The sequence below is a fragment of the Scyliorhinus canicula genome, chromosome 12 (assembly GCF_902713615.1).
Source record: "Scyliorhinus canicula chromosome 12, sScyCan1.1, whole genome shotgun sequence".
In the NCBI taxonomy this organism is placed as follows: Eukaryota; Metazoa; Chordata; class Chondrichthyes; order Carcharhiniformes; family Scyliorhinidae; genus Scyliorhinus; species Scyliorhinus canicula.
Window position 1 is genome coordinate 32,487,525 of NC_052157.1, and position 19,061 is coordinate 32,506,585.

Sequence of the window (19,061 nt, forward strand, 5' to 3'; positions counted from 1 at the left end):
CAGTAGGAGGCGGAGTGGAGAGAGTCCACACTTGACCAACAGAGGATGATCCAGGGCAGTGTTCTTCAAACCCGGGAGTGCGGCCCGTCGGTGGGTCGCGGGCGGGAGTCGGGAGGGTTGCGGAGCCGTCCTTTGCGGCACTCCCGGTCACGCAAATCCCCACGCAGCAGCCAGCTTTTAATAATGCCGGCTGCAAGCGGCCTTCAAAATGGCTGCGAACATGTAAAAAAAACTATGCAAAACTATGCGCATGCGCGCCGATGATCGGGTACGCACGCGCATTGCGGCCGATTTTTTTTAAACGGTCACAGATTTTTGTTTTACAAGTTCGGGGGGGCGGTTTATTTATTTTATTCATTTATTTTATTCATTAAATTTTTTTTTCATTTATTTATTCATGTTTTTTTTTAAATTTCGGGGATTTTTATTCATTTTATTCATTCATTTTATTCATTTTTTTTTTACAATTTCGGGGGGGTTTTATTTGATAAAACTTTACAGGAAAAAATTGCAGAACTGTGGACAGATGGAGACTCCATACTTTCCGACACCAGAAGGCTTCACCTTCATGCAACAGGTTCCATTGGAGGAGCGTGTACGAGGGCCAAAGGGACCCAAAACCATTTCCTCCATTTTTTGTCAGCAGCAAACAAGGTAAGAGAAAATGGTGGGTCACTCAGGTCGGCCAGCGTGGGTCACGAAGGTCGGCCGGTGTGGGTCGCGAATGTCGGCCGGGTTGGGTCCCGAAGGTTGGCCGGTTGGTAAAAATGGGTCCCCGGAAAAAAAGTTTGAAGAACACTGATCCAGGGTTTAGTGAAGGATCTGTAGTGTCTTTGGGTGTTGGCCAGTGCACCCAGCGATACTGACAGAATTAAGGGTTGGTTTAGCACAGTGGGCTAAATCGCTGGCTTGTAATACAGAACAATGCCAGCAGCGTGGGTTCAATTCCCGTACGAGCCTCCCGAACAGGCGCCGGAAAGTGGCGACTGGGGGCTTTTCACAGTAACTTCATTTGAAGCCTACTCGTGACAATAAGCGATTATAATTATTATTACAACATGAAAGGGAAATCGGTGGGCATAATGGCACCAGGAGGCTCATCCCAAGTACAGCTGTAGGAAGGTGAGGTGCACACAACACGAGGAGCAGTAATAGGAATTGGAGGAGCCCAATTCACTCCATCAAAAGGGTGACAGTGGTGTTCTGAAGGATGAGTAGAATCAGTGACCACAGGATGCAAACAAACAAGAAAGCCAGGGATCTTGCACCAGCAGGAGAGCAGAGTCCAGGTTGGGATGTAGCAGGAACACACTAGAGTCTGCTCAGTGTAGAGTGAAAAGCTCCCACAGAACCCAAATGGTAGGTCAGGCATTCAAGTGCAGATATTCCAAAAGAGAACGCAATCTCAGTAGAAAACAGCTGCAAAGGTGGAGTATCCATGTTTGAGGGCAGGAGAGGCTGAGGACAAGCCACAGGTCAGGACACAACCAAGCAGAGGAGTGAAAAACAATATCCATGGCTGGATAATTAACAGGTCCATGGTGTAGGGAGGTGGTTAATTGATCCAATCTTCCAACCAAATCCACTTGGCAAACTTCCTCAAAGGAGTAATCGAATTAAAGAATCCTTGATTGAATCGGGCTAGTTTTCGGAGTGAGTGGCCACAGGGGAGAGCTTCTGCTGTCCCCGCAGATCAAGAATTCACGGGTTTGATCCCGTGGAACAAACACCAGCAGAGATACAGGCAATCCTGCCGGAATGTCTGAGGAGAATTGCTGTGCTGAATTCCCAATGTGATATTTCCAGTTATGAAGTCCCATAAGCCCACAGCATAACTGCTAAATGAGCGTAAGTACTTGGAAACAAGCCCCCGAGAATCTTATCAATAACATTAGTGTCTGCAAAGAATGGGTAAACATAACAAGGAAAAAGCAGAGTGGGAAATACAAGAGTTTAAGAAGTCTAAATGTATCCCTCGTGCACATAGTGAATGGATGAATTATCTCATTTTCCAGTGATGGATGAAGCAACAGAATGTCACGAGTCAACTTTTGGTTCACGTAAACATTCCTCCAGAATGAATTAACATCTAGCCGGGCAGAAATTGCAAATAGAATTCATGCTGTTTCAAAGGTCAAAAAAGATTGAGAAAACTGTCAGATCCATCTCAGCGATGGGAAGAGGACCATGAAGGACATAATTATCTTCAACAGGCATCCGCAGATAGCATTCAGGCAAATTAGAAATGTTCCTTAGCAGGGAGATTGTGGCATTTCAATATGCACATTGTAAGATAGTCAGCCGTCTTTGCAAAGTGGTGTACTAAATGCAGATCTGCATTTCTTGGTCACATCACTGACAGTCCAGCATCACACTTTAGTCAAAAGCAGTCATTGTTTATGAATTCATTAAACATGAGACAGCCACAGAATTCAAATTAAACCCTTTATGGTCATCAATTTCTCAACAGATTATGGCAAATTCTCTGCAAATTTACTTATAATTGCTTGAATAAATTTGCTATTAAAAAACCTCACTAACAGTGAGCTTGTTCGTTGACGTACAATTTTCCGTGCTTATAAAACAAAAAAGCCACCTCCAGTTCAACCCACAAAATGACTGCACTTTAATCCACACGTAACATATGCACAAAGAGGATTTTAATCGGCATGTTTGTGTTTGCTCAACTGCACCTTGGATCTTTAGAAATGCAACAATGATATAGAGCTATAGTATAAGGACCAGGCACACATCGGGTTAATGTGGAACTGAGTACAGTACCAGCCACAGAGTGATGTAAGAGAATACATTACCCACACCAAGCAGGGTTAGTCCAGCTTTGGACAGAGTCATGTGCGCAAACAAGCATGGAGAGAGCTTCCAGCTTGAAGCCTCTACTGTATGTATATATATATATATTGTCAGTGCTGCCTGCCTCAACAGGAGGAGACAGCTGGTGATCCTGAGGGGTGGAGGTCACTGGTGAGGTCTCTGCCCTGAGAGCGGCCGAGAACCTGGGAGGGTTCCACGGGCCACATTGCAGGTGTCCTTTGGTTGGGGCAAGCTTGGCTGATCCCCTGTTTCCTATGGAGTGGAGTGGTGCTTAGGAGGAGTGGCAGGAGATGGCCCCTGATTGAGCTTGGCCACGCCGATCCCCTTGATGAACAGGCTGGGGTATGAGGGTGTACAGAGGGGCAACCTGGGTGGCCTCCTAGATAAACAGAGGCTCTCTATGAGCATTAAAAGGGCATGGGGAGTAGGCAGCAGTGTGAGCAGCCAGGAGCTTGTAAGTAGCACCAGAAGGATGCACTTAAAACAGATACTGCAGCAATGGCAGTCTGAACCAGGTCAGCCCAATCCCTGGACGCACCCGGTCCATGGATTTGACGCCAAGTTGTTTCCCGCTACTACCCCAGACTGGGCAGCCACTCTCCTGCAAGCCTGACAATGTTGAGGCTTTTTCAGAGTTTTCAGCCTCCCAATCCCCTCCACCCAAGCCTCGCTTGTAAATACTTGCACTAAATCACGACTGCGAGACTTACGCCTGAGAGGGGTGGAGCATCGTGCGGGTGGAGCCTGAAGTGTCCAAGCCGCTAATGATATTAAAATCCATGCAAATAATGGTTTTACATGGATCCACCGCATGGGGCGCAATCATTGATATTTCTACCACAGAGGTATTGGAGCACAGCGTTGGAATCAGAACCGGGCGCAAAATGGACTTTTTCCATTTCTCTTGATTCTCCGCCCAATCACGATTCTGACTTCCGTCAGCGTGAAGTGGAGAATCCAAGTATCATTAAATACACCAAATGGAAAATGGCTATTTCCGTAATTAATGTCAGATCTGAGATTATGAATTGCATCATTACTGTTCGTAAACTCTCAAAGCACTGTACTGAAAAGTAAAGTTGACGTGAGTGAGAAGTGCCATAATGTCGGCAGAAAACATTACCTGATTGTTTAGCTATGCTACGTATTTCCCTCATGATTCTTCCCCCTCCTAAATGGATTAATGAAAAGCCAGATTTTGCATGTTAGGATTATTCATGATAAATTGGTGCAACATTCTGTAGCTGCACAGTCAAAACATCCTTTTATTGTCATACTTAGAATTTCAGTGTTTAATGCAGTAGAAGGTTGTAATGTGTCACAACAGAAATGAACATTGATGAATATATCAAAATGGGACAGAAGGAGGGTAAAAAGGGCCAGACAGGTGTGTTCAGAGCATAGGAGATGCATAGTTTGCAGTAGGCACTGTTCCAGGTTGTGAACATACCATAACCGGATAGCTTTACCTAAGCATGATGGATGAGCACTTGTGGGATTCACCATAAAGACAGTGGGCTGGATTCTTTGCTGTTGGGATTCTCGGGAGCGCACATTCACCCGGGGATTTCCCGACGGCGTGGGGCTGCCCACAATGGGAGATCCCATTGGCCGGCTGCTGGCAGGGGGGTGCGGTGGTCACGAAAATAAATAGCATGAGTGACCCACGCCATCAGGAACATGGGGGCGGAGCATCAGGGGAGGGCCTCAGGTGACGGCCTGAAGCCGTCCATACAGCATGTGGCATAGGGTATTAGTACGTCATTTTGGACAGGACGGAGCATCATAAAAGCGACACTATCCCCGATTCCGGCGCAAACGGGGATTTTCCGGCCGATCGCCGAACGTGATTTTGGTGTGGGAGACCGGAGAATCCCGCCCCTGATGCAGCAGGACAGAGAATCCTGCCCAGTGACTAAGGCGAGAAAGGTTGTCATATGAGGAATGTTTGGACAGGCTGGGCTTGTAGCTGCTGGTATTTAGAAGAATAAGGGGCTACTTGATTGAAACATGAGGGGCGGGATTTTCCGCAAACTGGTGCGGCGGGCCACTCGGTGCCAAGGAGTGGCGTGCACCACTCCGGCGTCAGGCCGCCCCAAAGGTGTGGAATCCTCCGTACCTTCAGGGTCTAGGCTGTCGCCAGAGTGTTTGGTGCCGCGCCAGCCGGCGCGGAAGAGCCTCCGCCGTCATCCCAGCGCATGCGCAGAGGGGTTCTTCTCCGCACCGGCCATGGCGGAGGTCCACAGCAGCCGGTGCGGAGGGAAACAGTGCCTCCACGGCACGGGCCCACCCGTGGATCAGTGGGCCCCGATCGCTGGCCAGGCCACCATGGGGGAACCCCCGGGGCCAGATCCCCCCGACGACTCTGGAGGCCGCCCGTGGAGCCAGGTCCCACCAGTAAGTACCTGTTGCGATTTACGCCGGTGGGACCCGCCAAAAACGGGCGGCCACTCGGCCCATCACAGGCTGGAGAATCGCCGCGGGGGGGGGGGGCATGCCAGCTGCCGCTGACCGGCGCACTGCGATTCCCGCCGGCTGCCGAACTTTCCGCTGCCGGGGTTTGGCGGAGGGGTCGGAGAATCCAGCCCAGGATCCTGAGGGGTCTGGACAGGGTGCGTCTGGAGAGAATGTTTCCTTTTGTCAGTGAATCTAGAGCTGGGGGGGTGCGGTGGGGAGTTATTGTTTAAAATTAAAAGGGGCGGGATTCACTGTTGTCCGACGCCAATATTGTTTTCAGCAATCAGGCGCCGAATCCCTTCCGATGTCCAAATCGGGGGAGGCGCTAGAATGACGGCGGTTTTCTAATCTCCGCCCCTCTGAAATGGCGTCATTTTGCCGCACGCCATTGGAACTGCGTCAGCGCGTTACCCGAAGGCCCTCCCCGATACTCCGCCCCCAATGGGCCGAGTTCCTGACCGCATGGTTGACGTGTGGTCTCAGCGGTCAGGAACCCGGTGTGGTGGCTGCAGACTATGTCCAGCGCTGCCACAGTCGGCCGAGAGCCGTGCTGCTGGCTGGGGGGGGGGGGCTTCCGCGAGGGCTAGGGGGTGGGGGTGACCATTGGAGGGCCAGGAGGTGACGGTTTTTGCAACAAAACTAGCAAAGTAGGAATCAAAGTTTGGATTGATTTATAGATGCATCGGAGATTGCAATCTGTCGGAAACTTTGCAACACTGCTATTATTGAATTATTGAATCCTGACAGCAAGTGCTGCATTTTGAGATTATTCTACGCATGTCTGGACTCCCGAAGTTTCTGTCAGCTTCAGTGGAGAAATGATAGTGAATATCTACCTTTTCTCTATCATTACCACTTACCATGACCAATTCAGGCCTATGTTTGTAGCACATAACCATCAGGCACACTGGTTTCATTATAGAAGTTAGCAACACTGGGCGGCATGAAATGGGGTCTACAAGAGTTGGAGACATGGCAGACAGAGGGAGCCCAGTGGTGGATTGAGATGAAATGATTAATTGTTGCAGCGACTGGTCAAGCCTCACACCATCCTGTGGCAGGTTTCTACTTTCAATATGTTTGCATTCCATGAATAAAGGTAAAGTTGCCACAGACCCAGATGATACTTTCCCCTTTGAGGGAGAGAGCTAGCTGGTGGTGATTTAACCTGAAGATCACCACACCTCAGGCGAGGAGCAAAGTTGAGAAGGCGGGGCCTTCATGACTAATCTCAGCCAGTATGGGAATTTAACCCGTCCTGCTGGCCTTGCTCTGCATCATGAACTAGCTGTCCAGTCAACTGAGCTAAACCGACCCATGATCCCATGAATACTCTTTTCTTAAAACGTTTTCAAATTAAGCCCTACCTTCAAGATTAAGTCAGCGGTGGTTTCATGGTTGTTTAAAGTTGACATACACCAGTCGTGTTTATTCCTTTGGATCTGAGGTGAGTGGTTGTTTTCGTGGTGTTCTGTGGCACAGGAGAGGGGTGGAGGAGACTGCCAGCTTGGACTGAGAGTCAGAAGCAGCAAAGGCGATTTGGGGTTGAGGGAAGAGTTGGGCCAGGGGTATCTTATAAGGCCAGAGGTCTTTGAGGAAGAGGACCAGGAGGGACTACGACCATGAAATGAAGCAAGAAGACTTTGAAGCAGGGGACAACATGGGGCTGGGCCATGTAACTGAGTAATAGGAAAGCTGGGATGGGGAGGGGAGTGGTCAGGAAATGGAAAATGAGGGGGCCTGAAGGGGCGGTTCTGTAGTTTCCAATCCTGGGACCTGGATGATGAAATGAGGAAGCTGTCTGTCATGGGAAAGGTCCACAATTAGAGCAGGGAGGTTGATGTGGTATTGGAACAGGTGCAATCAGAGATAGGAAGGTTGCAGGGGATGAGGGATTGTGAGGACACATCAAGCTTAATGGGGGACGAAAGAGAAAATGCTGGAAAATCTCAGCAGGTCTGGCGGCATCTGTAGGGAGAGAAAAGAGCTAACGTGTCTAGTCCAATGACTCTTTGTCAAAGCAAACAGACAGAGAAAATGGGAAATATTTATACTGTGGAGTGAGAATGAAAGATGAGTCACAGAAACCCAGGGAAACAGTGCGCCAATGGTCACAGAAACCAAGAGGAAAGCGTGCTAATGGCAGTCCCCAGAGAGAACAAAAGATGTGAAAGGCCAAACAGCAGAGAAACTAACATCAGAGGATGAACTCTAGATGTGGAGGGAGGGGAAGAGGGAAGCAAAGAGGAGAAAGGTCAAGGAAAGGTGGATAAGATTGGTGGGGCGGGGGGGGGGGGGTTAAATATATATTAAGAAAGAAAGAAATGGTAAAAGACAGTTAAAATGAAATGGGATGAAAACAAATGGGTCGATGTGAGGGAGAGCTGATCATCTGAAGTTGTTGAATTTGATTTCTTGTTAAGGCGTCAAATGATGCTTAATGGGGCGATGGTGTAGTATCAGAAGAGGGATCTCTACAGTGAGGGGGGAGGGATCAAGGGAGAGGGGTGGCATGTTCATGTACAGTGTGGGGATCCACCTATCCATAGCATTAGGGCCTGTAAGGTTAAGGGTGATGATGGGGAGTTCGAGGGTGACAAAGGAAAGGCGGACAGTGATGTTCAGAGGGTCAAAGGTGATGGGCCCAAACCTGAAGGTGATGGGTTCCAGGTGGAGGGTACTGCGGGTTCTGTCGCTGGCCATTTATCCAAACGTACAATTATGTTAATAGGAGTCAACTGTGGGTGGGAGGAGTTTAATGTGTGGCCCATGAAACAATTTGGAAACCTCACTGATCAGCATCTGTATGGATGAAGTCCATGTACATGGTTATGCTAAATTCATCGTCTGCCTGCTTAGAATAGAACCATAGAATCCGTACAGCGCAGAAGGAGGCTATTTGGCCCATCGAGACCCTCTGAAAGAGCACCCTACCAAGGCCCACTTCCCCACCCTATCTCCGTAACCCCACCTAATCTATGGATCCATTTTATCATATCCAATCCACCTATCCTGCACATCTTTCGACTTTGCACAGTTAATTTGGTAGATTTAGTATGGATCTGATACACCTCATATTCTTGCAACTTCAGGAGAAGGTGGGGAGGATGCAACCAAAGGAGGCCGGTTCCAGTCAACAACAAAGGCTGCAAGGTCAACAGCGTGCATCACCAGAGGGTAAGGCTGGCATTTATGGAAGACTTTGTATAAAACGGGCACAGGCATGTCACCGTGACTTCGGGGCAACTAACTACCGGCAAATGTTAGAGAGGCAATGCCAGAGACAACTTAGTCTGTTCTAGGAGGCAGGCCCGGTCGCCCCAGAAGAGAGTTGCCAAAGGGGACCCTGCTAGGCGGAAATCACAGCAGGTCACCTCCACACCCGATGTACAGTGTGGGGATCCACCTATCCGTAGCGTTAGGGCCTGTAAGGCCAGAAAGTTAGGCACCAGTGAATTTGGCACGGGTGCAGTGCAAAGTTTAGTTATAGGAACTAGAGCACAAATCTGCATGCATGTTGTCACATTAAACACCTGTTACAACTTGCCTCTGTGCAATGGATGTGAGGGGTGGGCTGGTTGTCAAGGAGAGGGTGCGGGATGGGAGAATAGGCTGGCCTGGGCTCCCCATCCCCCCCCCCCCCCCATCCCACCCATCCTTACCACCAACACCCCAGGGATTCGATGGCAACGTGTGATGGAATGGCCAGCTCGCATGCAGGCACCACCCAGGGGGATGGTGGAAAGTGCAACCATGGGCAGCAGTCAGCGTTGTCACATGATGTGGAGCATCAGAGCTCATCGCAGAGCAGGTTGTCATCATTCTCCATCCCATAGACCAGATTTGGTGTTACTGCCAACCCAAGGCACCCACCCTGTAGCGCGAGAGGTATGTATCACAAAGGGGATTGCAGGCTATGTAATGATATGCCTATAGTCAGGTTAGTAAAGGTTAATAATTACATCTCTGTGTAAATCAAACACTAGAGGGCATTACCACTTCTCTGTATTTAAGTCAGACCCTGAGGGAATTCTGGGAGTAGCATAAGGAGAAAGCATGGTGATAGCATTAGGAGAAGATTAGATGAGACAGAGTTAACACGAGGTTAGATGGTAGGGTAGTTAGTGCCTATTTAGATTATTGAATACTAATAGACAGATTCAATATTACTTAATTATTACCTGTAGCTCAGTAGAGTGTGCGAACTTCATTTAATTAATAGTGTTATAATAAATTAGTTTTGTTTCAATCTTTTGATTGGTGAATTCTTTGACAACAACACATTGGATCATTCTGGAAGAAAGGACAAAGAATACTGCATATTACAAAGAATGGTAATATAACATGGTACCAGGTGTCTGCTGAAGCTATTTAGATAGTTTAGTAAGGATTTAGTCAAAACAACTAACGCGCAACTCGGATTTTGAAGAACAGACCTGTTACTGCGAGCCATCGAAGAATCCAGGACTGATGGAGAAAGCGTACGCTCCACGACAACTCCAGAATACCGGTAAACGTGATGTTAACTGGCGATTGTGCAACATTTTCAGTTACATCTGTTAGCTTCTGATTTAAATGATGCGAGTAATGATCGTAAATTAGCTCTATTTCTAATGATGGCTGGTCCACAAGCCATAGAAATGTATAACTCATTTCAATTTTCTGCGGATCAAGATAAGACTAAGTATGATCTAGTTATAGAAAAGTTCGATCTTCACTGCAAGATCCAGATTAATGAACTTTTGAGCGTTTTGTCTTCAAAAGAAGAATGCAAAATAATGGCAAATTGATTGATTGCTTCGTGACTGATCTCAAACTCTTAGCTCAAACATGTAATTTCTCCATTTTAACTGATTCAATAATCAGAGATCAAATTGTATTTGGAATAATCGATGATAAGGTCAGGGAATGTTTGCTGAGACAGAAAGATCTCCAGGTTGAAAATGCAATTGAACAATTATCCAAAAGTGAATATAATGAAATTCTTCTGCGAGAAAAGAGCATAAAAACAAACCTCAAGGTAGAATGCGTTAGGGCTGTGTCGCAGCTCAGAAAGATGTGCGTATTGGATGGAAGCCATCTTGCGCACGCATGTTCTAATCCGCCACATGCACACTTCGCAAAAAGATGCGAGGCGGAAGAAGACCGATCTGCTCATGCGTGAAGAAGTTGTACGCATGTCAAAGTGAACATCATGATGTGTGGACACTGTGGACGCGCCCACCCTCAAAATAAATGTCCAGCATGAGGAAAGATTTGCTTACAATGTGGCAAACGCAACCACTTTGCTGCACAGTGCAGATCCACTCTTAAATTTAAATCTTCAAATTTAAATTCACAGCAGATGAATGTTAGAAGTGTGGACACAAGGCCTTATGCAGCACCTCCTCCTCCAACTCCTCAGCCTCTTGGGCAGCCGGCTCTCCATCCTGGGCAGCTGCCTCCTGTTCCTCTGGGTCAAGCTCTGCTGCTGCAGCTTCCTTTTCCTCGAGCCGCGCCAGCTTGTAGAGCTGCAGGGCATCCTCCAGGGATGCAGTGACTAGGAGAAAGGCCACTATTGCTGGGTGAATTCCAATATCAATGGTCTGCAGAGGGTTAAAGGCTGACATGCCAGCTAGGTGCGTGCCCCCAGGCCCAACCAGGTCCACTAGGCTACCTGGTAGCCCCAGTTTGCACTGCGGGCTCTGATACCACATGCACCCCCATCTCCGTACCCCTGGCCCCATCGGTGCCTGGCACCATCGGGACCTCTGGCCCTGGCACCCATCCCTGATTTCAGGGGTATTGTCGGCTGGTGCTACCCTTGCCAGCAGTACACTCTATGGCCCCCGCCTGGCACCCCCATAGCAGCTACAGTGGGTGTTGCCCTTCAGAAGACTGCCTGATGCCCCGCTGGTGTGTGGCAGCCGTGTGGGTGGGGTATGACGGAGGGTGGGGTTGGGGGTGGAGGCACCCATACAGTGTCACTCTGCCAGCCACATGGCCCATTCCCCCATCACCCACCGCCCCTGGTCCTCACAGGGTGCCCCCACCTAGCCGGCCCGGCCAGTGTCCGGCCAGGCAGCCTGCAGTCATGCATCTCTTTGTCCTATCTCCTCTCTCTCCCTCATCAGCCACGACGCCGGTTTCACGATTTTTAAAAGCACAAGTGAACCGCACCATCAGGAACTCAGCCCATTGGAGGCGGAGAATTGAGGAGGCCCCAAAGAATGCCGGGTCAGGCCAGCTAATGAGATGCAAACGGTGTTTACTGTATCTGTGTTCCGGACCGCATTGACGCTGGTGTCGAGGTGACGGAAAATTCCAATTTGCCATCAAATCAGCGTCCGCCGTGTTTTTGGAGTCGGAAACGATTCTCCACCCAATCGCTCTTCCCGATTCTAGCTTCAGCCAATGGAGAATCCCGCACATGCACTAGTAAACTCACCTCAGTGTAATTTGCATTTCTCCAGTGGCAAAGTCATCCTTCCCTGTATATGTCAAATTTATTCATGAATAAAACTTGAAGGGTATTTGAACTCATTCACATTCCTAACACTATTAATTAACTTGTGTGTATAACAACATTTTTCACCCAGTGGTAGGGTGTCTTCCCATCACGTCATCTATATTAAAAAATTATTCATTCATGGGATGTGGGCTGGTCCAACATATTTTACCTATCCCTAACTGAGTGGCTTTTAAGAGTCAATCATATTGCTGTGGATCTGGAGTCACAAATCGGCCATATCAGGTAAGGATGGCAGATTTCCTTCCCTGAATGACATTAGTGAACCAGATAGATTTTTACAACAATCGCCAATGATTTCATGGTCATCATTAGACTTTTAACTCTGGATTTTTATTGGATTCAAATTTTGGATCTGCTATGCTGAGATTCGATCCTAAGTCCCCAGAGCATTATAAGTTCATAAGATATGGGAGCAGAATTAGGCCATATGGCCCATTGAGTCCGCTCTCCCATTTGATCATGGCTGATCTCATCCTGGCCTGTTCTCCATAACCCTTCAACCCCTTACCAATTCAAAATCTGACTAACTCCTACTTAAATTTACTCACTGTCCCAGTATCCACCGCACTCTGGAGTCGCGAATTCCACAGATTCACAACCCTTTGGGAGAAGTCGTTTTTCCTCAACTCCATTTTAAATTTGCTACCTCTTATCCTAAGGCTATCACCTCTCGTTCTAGAATGCCCCATCCGCTCCACGCCTGCTTTATCCATACCTTTTAGCATCTTGTGTGCCTCAATTTGATCTCCCCTTATTCTTCTAAACTCGAGAGTGTAGGCCAAAACTGTTCAATTTCCCTTTACACAACAAGTCCCTCATCTCTGGAATCAATCCAGTGAACCTCCTCTGACTGTCTCCAATGCCATTCCATCTTTCCCCCACAAGGGGACCAAAACTATGCACAGTACTCCAGGTGCAGTCTTATCAATGCCGTGTATAGTTACACTTCCTTACCTATTGATGTGACCATCAATTCACAAGGCACGTGGTTGGAAGTGGACAGTGGTTTTAATAGTCTTACAACAGAGCCTGCCTGCGACAAGATGAACTGGCAGGCAGGCTCACGACTGCAAAGCTTTATACTTCCGGTTAGTGGGAGGAGCCATGGGCAGAACCATGGGCGGAGCCAAGGGTGGAGCCCAGTACAAACTCCTCAACTCCCCCTATGGGCAGGGCCATGCAACTGCTCGTATACCGAGCTTACAAGAACATAACACATACAATATAACACAGTGTGAATTACTAGATTGTGTGTGCTGTAAAATAAATCAAGTCCAGCGGGGGTGATGGGCCTACAAATTGAGTCGGTCCGGCGGTCGAGTCGTCCTCAGAGATCTGCGAAGCACCGGGGTTGCAGCCTCTTCTGGTGGCTGGGTGGTGGTGGTCGGCGGGGGTACCATGGCGGACTCAGGGGGTGATTCGGTCCGTGCTTCATACCCGACTGGTTCGACTGGTGACAGGGAGCGCCGGAAAACCAAAGGCGCGGGGGTGCGGAGCACGGGCAGTGAACCTGCAGGCGTGGGGGCGCCGGGCGCGGGGGGTTTGGTGGGGTGTAGTGTGAGGGGCACCTCGGCGGTAGTAGTGTCGGAGCTGGAACCTGCAGGCACCAGGTCCTGGAGGGAAACAGTGTCCTGACGGCCGTCAGGGTATTCGATGAACGCATATTGAGGGTACGAGTGGAGCAGGAGCACTCTCTCTATGAGTGGGTCAGTTTTGTGGGTCCGGACGTGCTTCCAGAGGAGAACCGGGCCCGGTGTCTTCAACCATGCTGGGAGCAAAACCCCCATGGTAGTGCCCCTGGAAAAAACAAATAGCCGCTCATGAGAGGTCTGGTTGGTGGCTGTGCATAGGAGGGACCTAATAGCATGGAGCGCGTCAGGGAGGACCTCCTGCCAATGGGAGGTCGGGAGCTTCCTGGACCGGAGGGTCAGTAGGACGGTCTTCCAGACCGTCGCGTTCTCCCTCTCCACCTGCCCGTTCCCCCTGGGGTTGCAGCTGGTAGTCCTGCTCGAGGCAATGCCCTTGTCGAGCAGGCACTGACGCAGCTCGTCGCTCATAAAGGACGAACCCCTGACGCTGTGTACATAGCTGGGGAAACCAAACAGGGTGAAGATGCTGTGCAGGGCCCTAATGACTGTGTGGGAGGTCATATTGGGGCACGGGATAGCAAAGGGGAAGCGGGAGAACTCGTCTATTACGTTTAGAAAGTACACATTCCGATTGGTCGAGGGGAGTGGCCCTTTGAAATCGATGCTCAGGTGTTCAAAGGGTCAGGAGGCCTTTACCAGGTGGGCCCTGTCTGGTCGATAGAAGTGCGGTTTGCACTCCGCACAGATCGGGCAATCCCTGGTGATGGCTTTTACCTCCTCGGTGGAGAAAGGCAGATTTTGAGCCTTGACGTAGTGGGCGAGCCGGGTGACCCCCGGGTGGCAGATAGCTTTCAGGCGGTCGTCTTGCGTGCTGGCGCACGTGCCGCGGGACAGGGCATCTGGGGGCTCGTTGAGCTTCTCCGGTCGGTACATGATATTGTACTTGTAGGTGGAGAGTTCAATCCTCCACCGTAGGATCTTATCATTTTTAATTTTGCCCCTTTGTGAGTTGTCAAACATAAAGGCAACCTATCTTTGGTCGGTGATGAGGGTGAACCTCCTACCTGCGAGGTAGTGCCTCCAGTGACGTATAGCTTCCACGATGGCTTGTACTTTCTTTTCGACCGAGGAGTGTCAAAGTTCCGAAGCAGAGAGGGTTCGGGAGAAAAAGGTGACTGGTCTCCCTGCCTGATTTAAAGTGGCTGCGAGAGCGACCTCTGAGGCATCGCTCTCTACTTGAAAAGGGACGGATTCATCCACCGCCCGCATGGCCGCTTTGGCGATGTCCTCCTTGATGCAGGTGAAGGCTTGGCGTGCCTCATCTGATAGAGGAAAGAGTGTGGCTTTAAATAGTGTGCGGGCTTTGTCCGCATACTGAGGGACCCACTGGGCATAATATGAGAAAAACCCCAGGCACCTTTTGATGGCCCCGGGACAATGAGGGAGAGGTAGTTGCAAGAGGGGGGGCGCATGCAGTCCGGGTCGGGGCCCAGGACTCCGTTTTCCATGACATAGCCGAGGATGGTGTTATACGTGAGGTTGAGTTTCTGGGCAGTCTGGAGAAATTGATGGAGGTTAGAGTTGTGGTCCTGCTGATCATGGCCGCTGATGGTGACGTTATCCAAGTCCGGAAACGTGGCCCGCAGCCCATACTGGTCTACCATTCGGTCCATTGCTCATTGGAACACCGAGACCCCATTTGTGACGCCAAAGGGAACCCGGAGGAAGTGGAAGAGGCGGCCGTCGGCCTCGAACACCGTGTAGTGGCGGTCCTCCGGGCGGATTGGGAGCTGGTGGTATGCAGACTTCAGATCCACCGTGGAGAAGACTTTATAATGGGCGATTTGATTCACCATGTCTGCAATCATAGAACATAGAACATAGAACAGTACAGCACAGAACAGGCCCTTCGGCCCTCAATGTTGTGCCGAGCCATGATCACTCTACTCAAACCCACGTATCCACCCTATACCCGTAACCCAACAACCCCCCCCTTAACCTTACTTTTATTAGGACACTACGGGCAATTTAGCATGGCCAATCCACCTAACCCGCACATCTTTGGACTGTGGGAGGAAACCGGAGCACCCGGAGGAAACCCACGCACACAGGGGGAGGACGTGCAGACTCCACACAGACAGTGACCCACCGGGAATCAAACCTGGGACCCTGGAGCTGTGAAGCATTTATGCTAACCACCATGCTACCCTGCTGCCCAGGGGAGGGTGTCCTGGGGAGGGGGTACGCATCGAGGAGCATGAACCAATTAATGGTTTGGCTATAGTCAACTACCATTCGGAATTTTTCCCGGGTCTTGACGACCACCACCTGAGCTCTCCAGGGGCTATTACTGGCCTCTATGACCCCCTCACGTAGAAGCCTATGGACCTCGGTTCTGATAAACACCTTGTCCTGCAGGCTGTATCGCCTGCTGCTGGTGGCTACGGGTTTGCAGTCCGGCGTGAGATTGGCAAAGAGTGGAGGGGGGTCGATTTTCAGCGTAGCGAGGCTGCAGATAGTGAGTGGGGGCAAGGGCCCGCCGAAGCTGAGTGTGAGGCTTTTGAGGTTGCACTGGAAGTCGAGTCCCAGTAAGAGTGGGGCGCAGAGTTCGGGGAGCACGTATAGCTGGAAGTTAACGTAGCTAGTGCCCTGGATCGTTAGGGTCGCGACGGTGCGCCCTTGGAGGTGAACGGACTGTGAGCCCGAAGCGAGGGAGATAGTTTGCCGTGCAGGGAAAATAGGGAGCGAACAGCATCTTACCAGATCTGGGTGTACGAAGCTCTCGGTGCTCCCGGAGTCAAAGAGGCACGGTGTCCTGTACCCGTTAATTTTAACGGTCATCATTGAGTTGCGGAGGTGCTTTGGACGCGACTGGTCCAACGTGTCCGCGCTGAGTTGTGGGTAGTCGGCGGCTCGATCAGCTGTGCTGGAGTGGCCCTGAGATGGCTGCCCTCTGAGTTCGTAGTCGTCGAGGTGAGTTTCAGAGTTTGAAGAGGATGGATCCCAAGATGGCCGCCTCCGTGGATCGCACGTGGTGGGCGGCGAGGAAGATGGCACCCAAGATGATGGCCCCCATGAGTCGCACGTGGCCGGCCGCGTGGAGGGGAGTTGCCAAGGTGGCGGCCCCCATGAGTTGCAAGTGTCGGGTGGCAGCGGAGTCGGAGTACAGGCCGCAGCATTTCATGGCCTGCGGGCCTGTGAGTTTTGAAAATGAGTGCTCTGGGCTGCGGGAGAGTTTGGAGAGGGGGATTTCTTCACCAGGCAGACCCGGGCACAGTATCCCTCACGACCGCAGCTGCTGCAGGTCGCGTTGCGGGCCAGGCAGTACTGCCATGGTGCTGGGGCTGTCCGCAAAAATGGCACACTCGGGCTGCATAGGGGGTGGGTGGCCGCGCGGCGCAGGCCTGGGGCAGTCGCTGGTCGGGGGCCCAGGATGAGGTCGCTTGGTCCGCGGGGAATGAGGTGAGGCTGCGGAACGAGACCTCCATGGTAGTCGGCAATTCTACAGTGTCCTCCAAATTCTGGGCCCCTTTTTCAAGCAACCGCTGGCGCACATAGTTTGACCTGAGCCCAGCCACGTAAACATCTCTGACGGCGAGCTCCATATGCTGTTCGGCTGATACAGCTTGGTAATTATAGTCCCGAGCTGAAGTCTTTAATTCCCGCAGGAATTCATCCAACGACTCCGCGGGGCGCTGGCGGCGGGTCGTAAAAATGTGGTGCGCGTAGACCTCGTTGATGGGCCTCACGTACATTCGACCTAGTATGGCTAGTGCCTCCGTATATGAGGTAATACTGTTAAGTTGAGTAGATATACGGTGGCTCACCGTTGCGTGCAGTAGACTGAGTTTCTGCTCCTCTGTAGTTTCTGATGTGCTTGATTCAGCCAGGTGGGCCTTGAAACATCGGAGCCAGTGTTGAAACATTTATTTCGCCTCTACAGCCTGCGGGTCGAGTTCTGGTCGATCAGGTTTGAGGGCTGATTCCATAGTCGTTTTCTTCAAGTTTCCTAAGACTACTAAATTGATGTGACCATCAATTCACAAGACACGTGGTTGGAAGTGAACAGTGGTTTTAATAGTCTTACAACAGAGCCTGCCTGCGACGAGATGAACTGGCAGGCAGGCTCACGACTGCAAAGCTTTATACTTCCGGCTAGTGGGAGGGGCCATGGGCAGAACTATAGACGGAGCCAAGGGTGGAGCCCAGTACAAACTCCTCATCTCCCCCTATGGGCAGAGCCGCGCAACTGCTCGTATACCGAGCTTACAAGAACACAACACATACAATATAACACAGTGTGAATTACTAGATTGTGATTCACCACACCTATATACTCAATTCCTTTAGCTAGAAATGCCAATATTCTATTTGCTTTCCTTATTATCTGCTGCACCTGCATGCACGTTTTCTGTGGCTCATGAGGACCCCTAAATCCCTCTGCATCAGAGCACCCCGAAGTCTCTCCACATTTAGATAATAAGTTGCCTTCCCATTTTTCTGACCAAAATGCATGACCTCACATGTGATCTAACCTTGTGAATTAACCATCTGTGTGGCACTTTATCAAAAGCCTTCCGGAAGTTCAGATATACTACATCTACAAGATCCCCATTATCCACTTTGCTTGTTACATTTTTGAAGAGCTCAAGCAAATTAGTTAAACATGATTTGCCCTTCATAAAACCAGGCTCACTCTGATGGATAGCCTTTTGACTTTCCAAATGTCCTGATGCTACTTCCTTGTTAATTGATCATTGATAATTAAACTAACTGGTCTGCAATTTCCCACATTCTGCCTCCCTCCCTTTTTGAATAAGGGCGTTACATTAACATTTTTCCAATCCACTGGAACCTTTCCCATGTCCAGGGAATTTTGGAATATTATTACCAATGGATCCACTATCTCCACTGCCACTTCCTTTAGCACCCTAGGGTGTAGGCCACCAGCCCGGGGGACTTGGCTGCCCTCAATCCCAATAGTATGTTGAGTACCGTTTCTCTATTGATATTGATTGTTCTAAGTTCCACCCGTTCTATTCCCTCTGAATTGCCCATTCCTATAGGTTTGTCCTGTGCCTCGGGATTACTAGTCCAGTGACAATACCTCTACGCCACAACATGCCCCAGCTATAGCTTTCTTAAGCCTTAATGATATTATGCAAGCTTACAGAAGTGTTCATGTTCCAAAAAAATCCCTGAATGACATATGCGACCAAACCTTCCTCAAGAGGATGGCAATGAAGTTGCAGTTTTTCGCTCATTTGCAATAAATTTTATTTAAAACTGCAGAAAACTGTTTACCTCAATTCAATGCATTCCTACATTCATGAATTCTTTGAGGTGCCAAGCTGCCACAATTCACTTGATTTACCGCTGATGAACTCAGAGGCCACAATAATTTCTTTGTATAAGTTAGGCAGCAGCAACTCCAAGTATTATTTAATTATTCAAAAACAGAACACTGCTGCACACATTTCATTTTACCTGTTCTCACATTCCATAAATATAGTGCTACGTTTTCTAGATGGTAATCAGGGTTTTAGCAAGGTCTATCGGAGGATGTTTGAAGCGGGTACTTCAGCTGTGAAGAATGATCAGAAATATCGTTCATCCAGATTTTGCTTCTGTCAGAATTCTTCAGTTTCTGAAAGGAAAAGCCCAATCAGGCA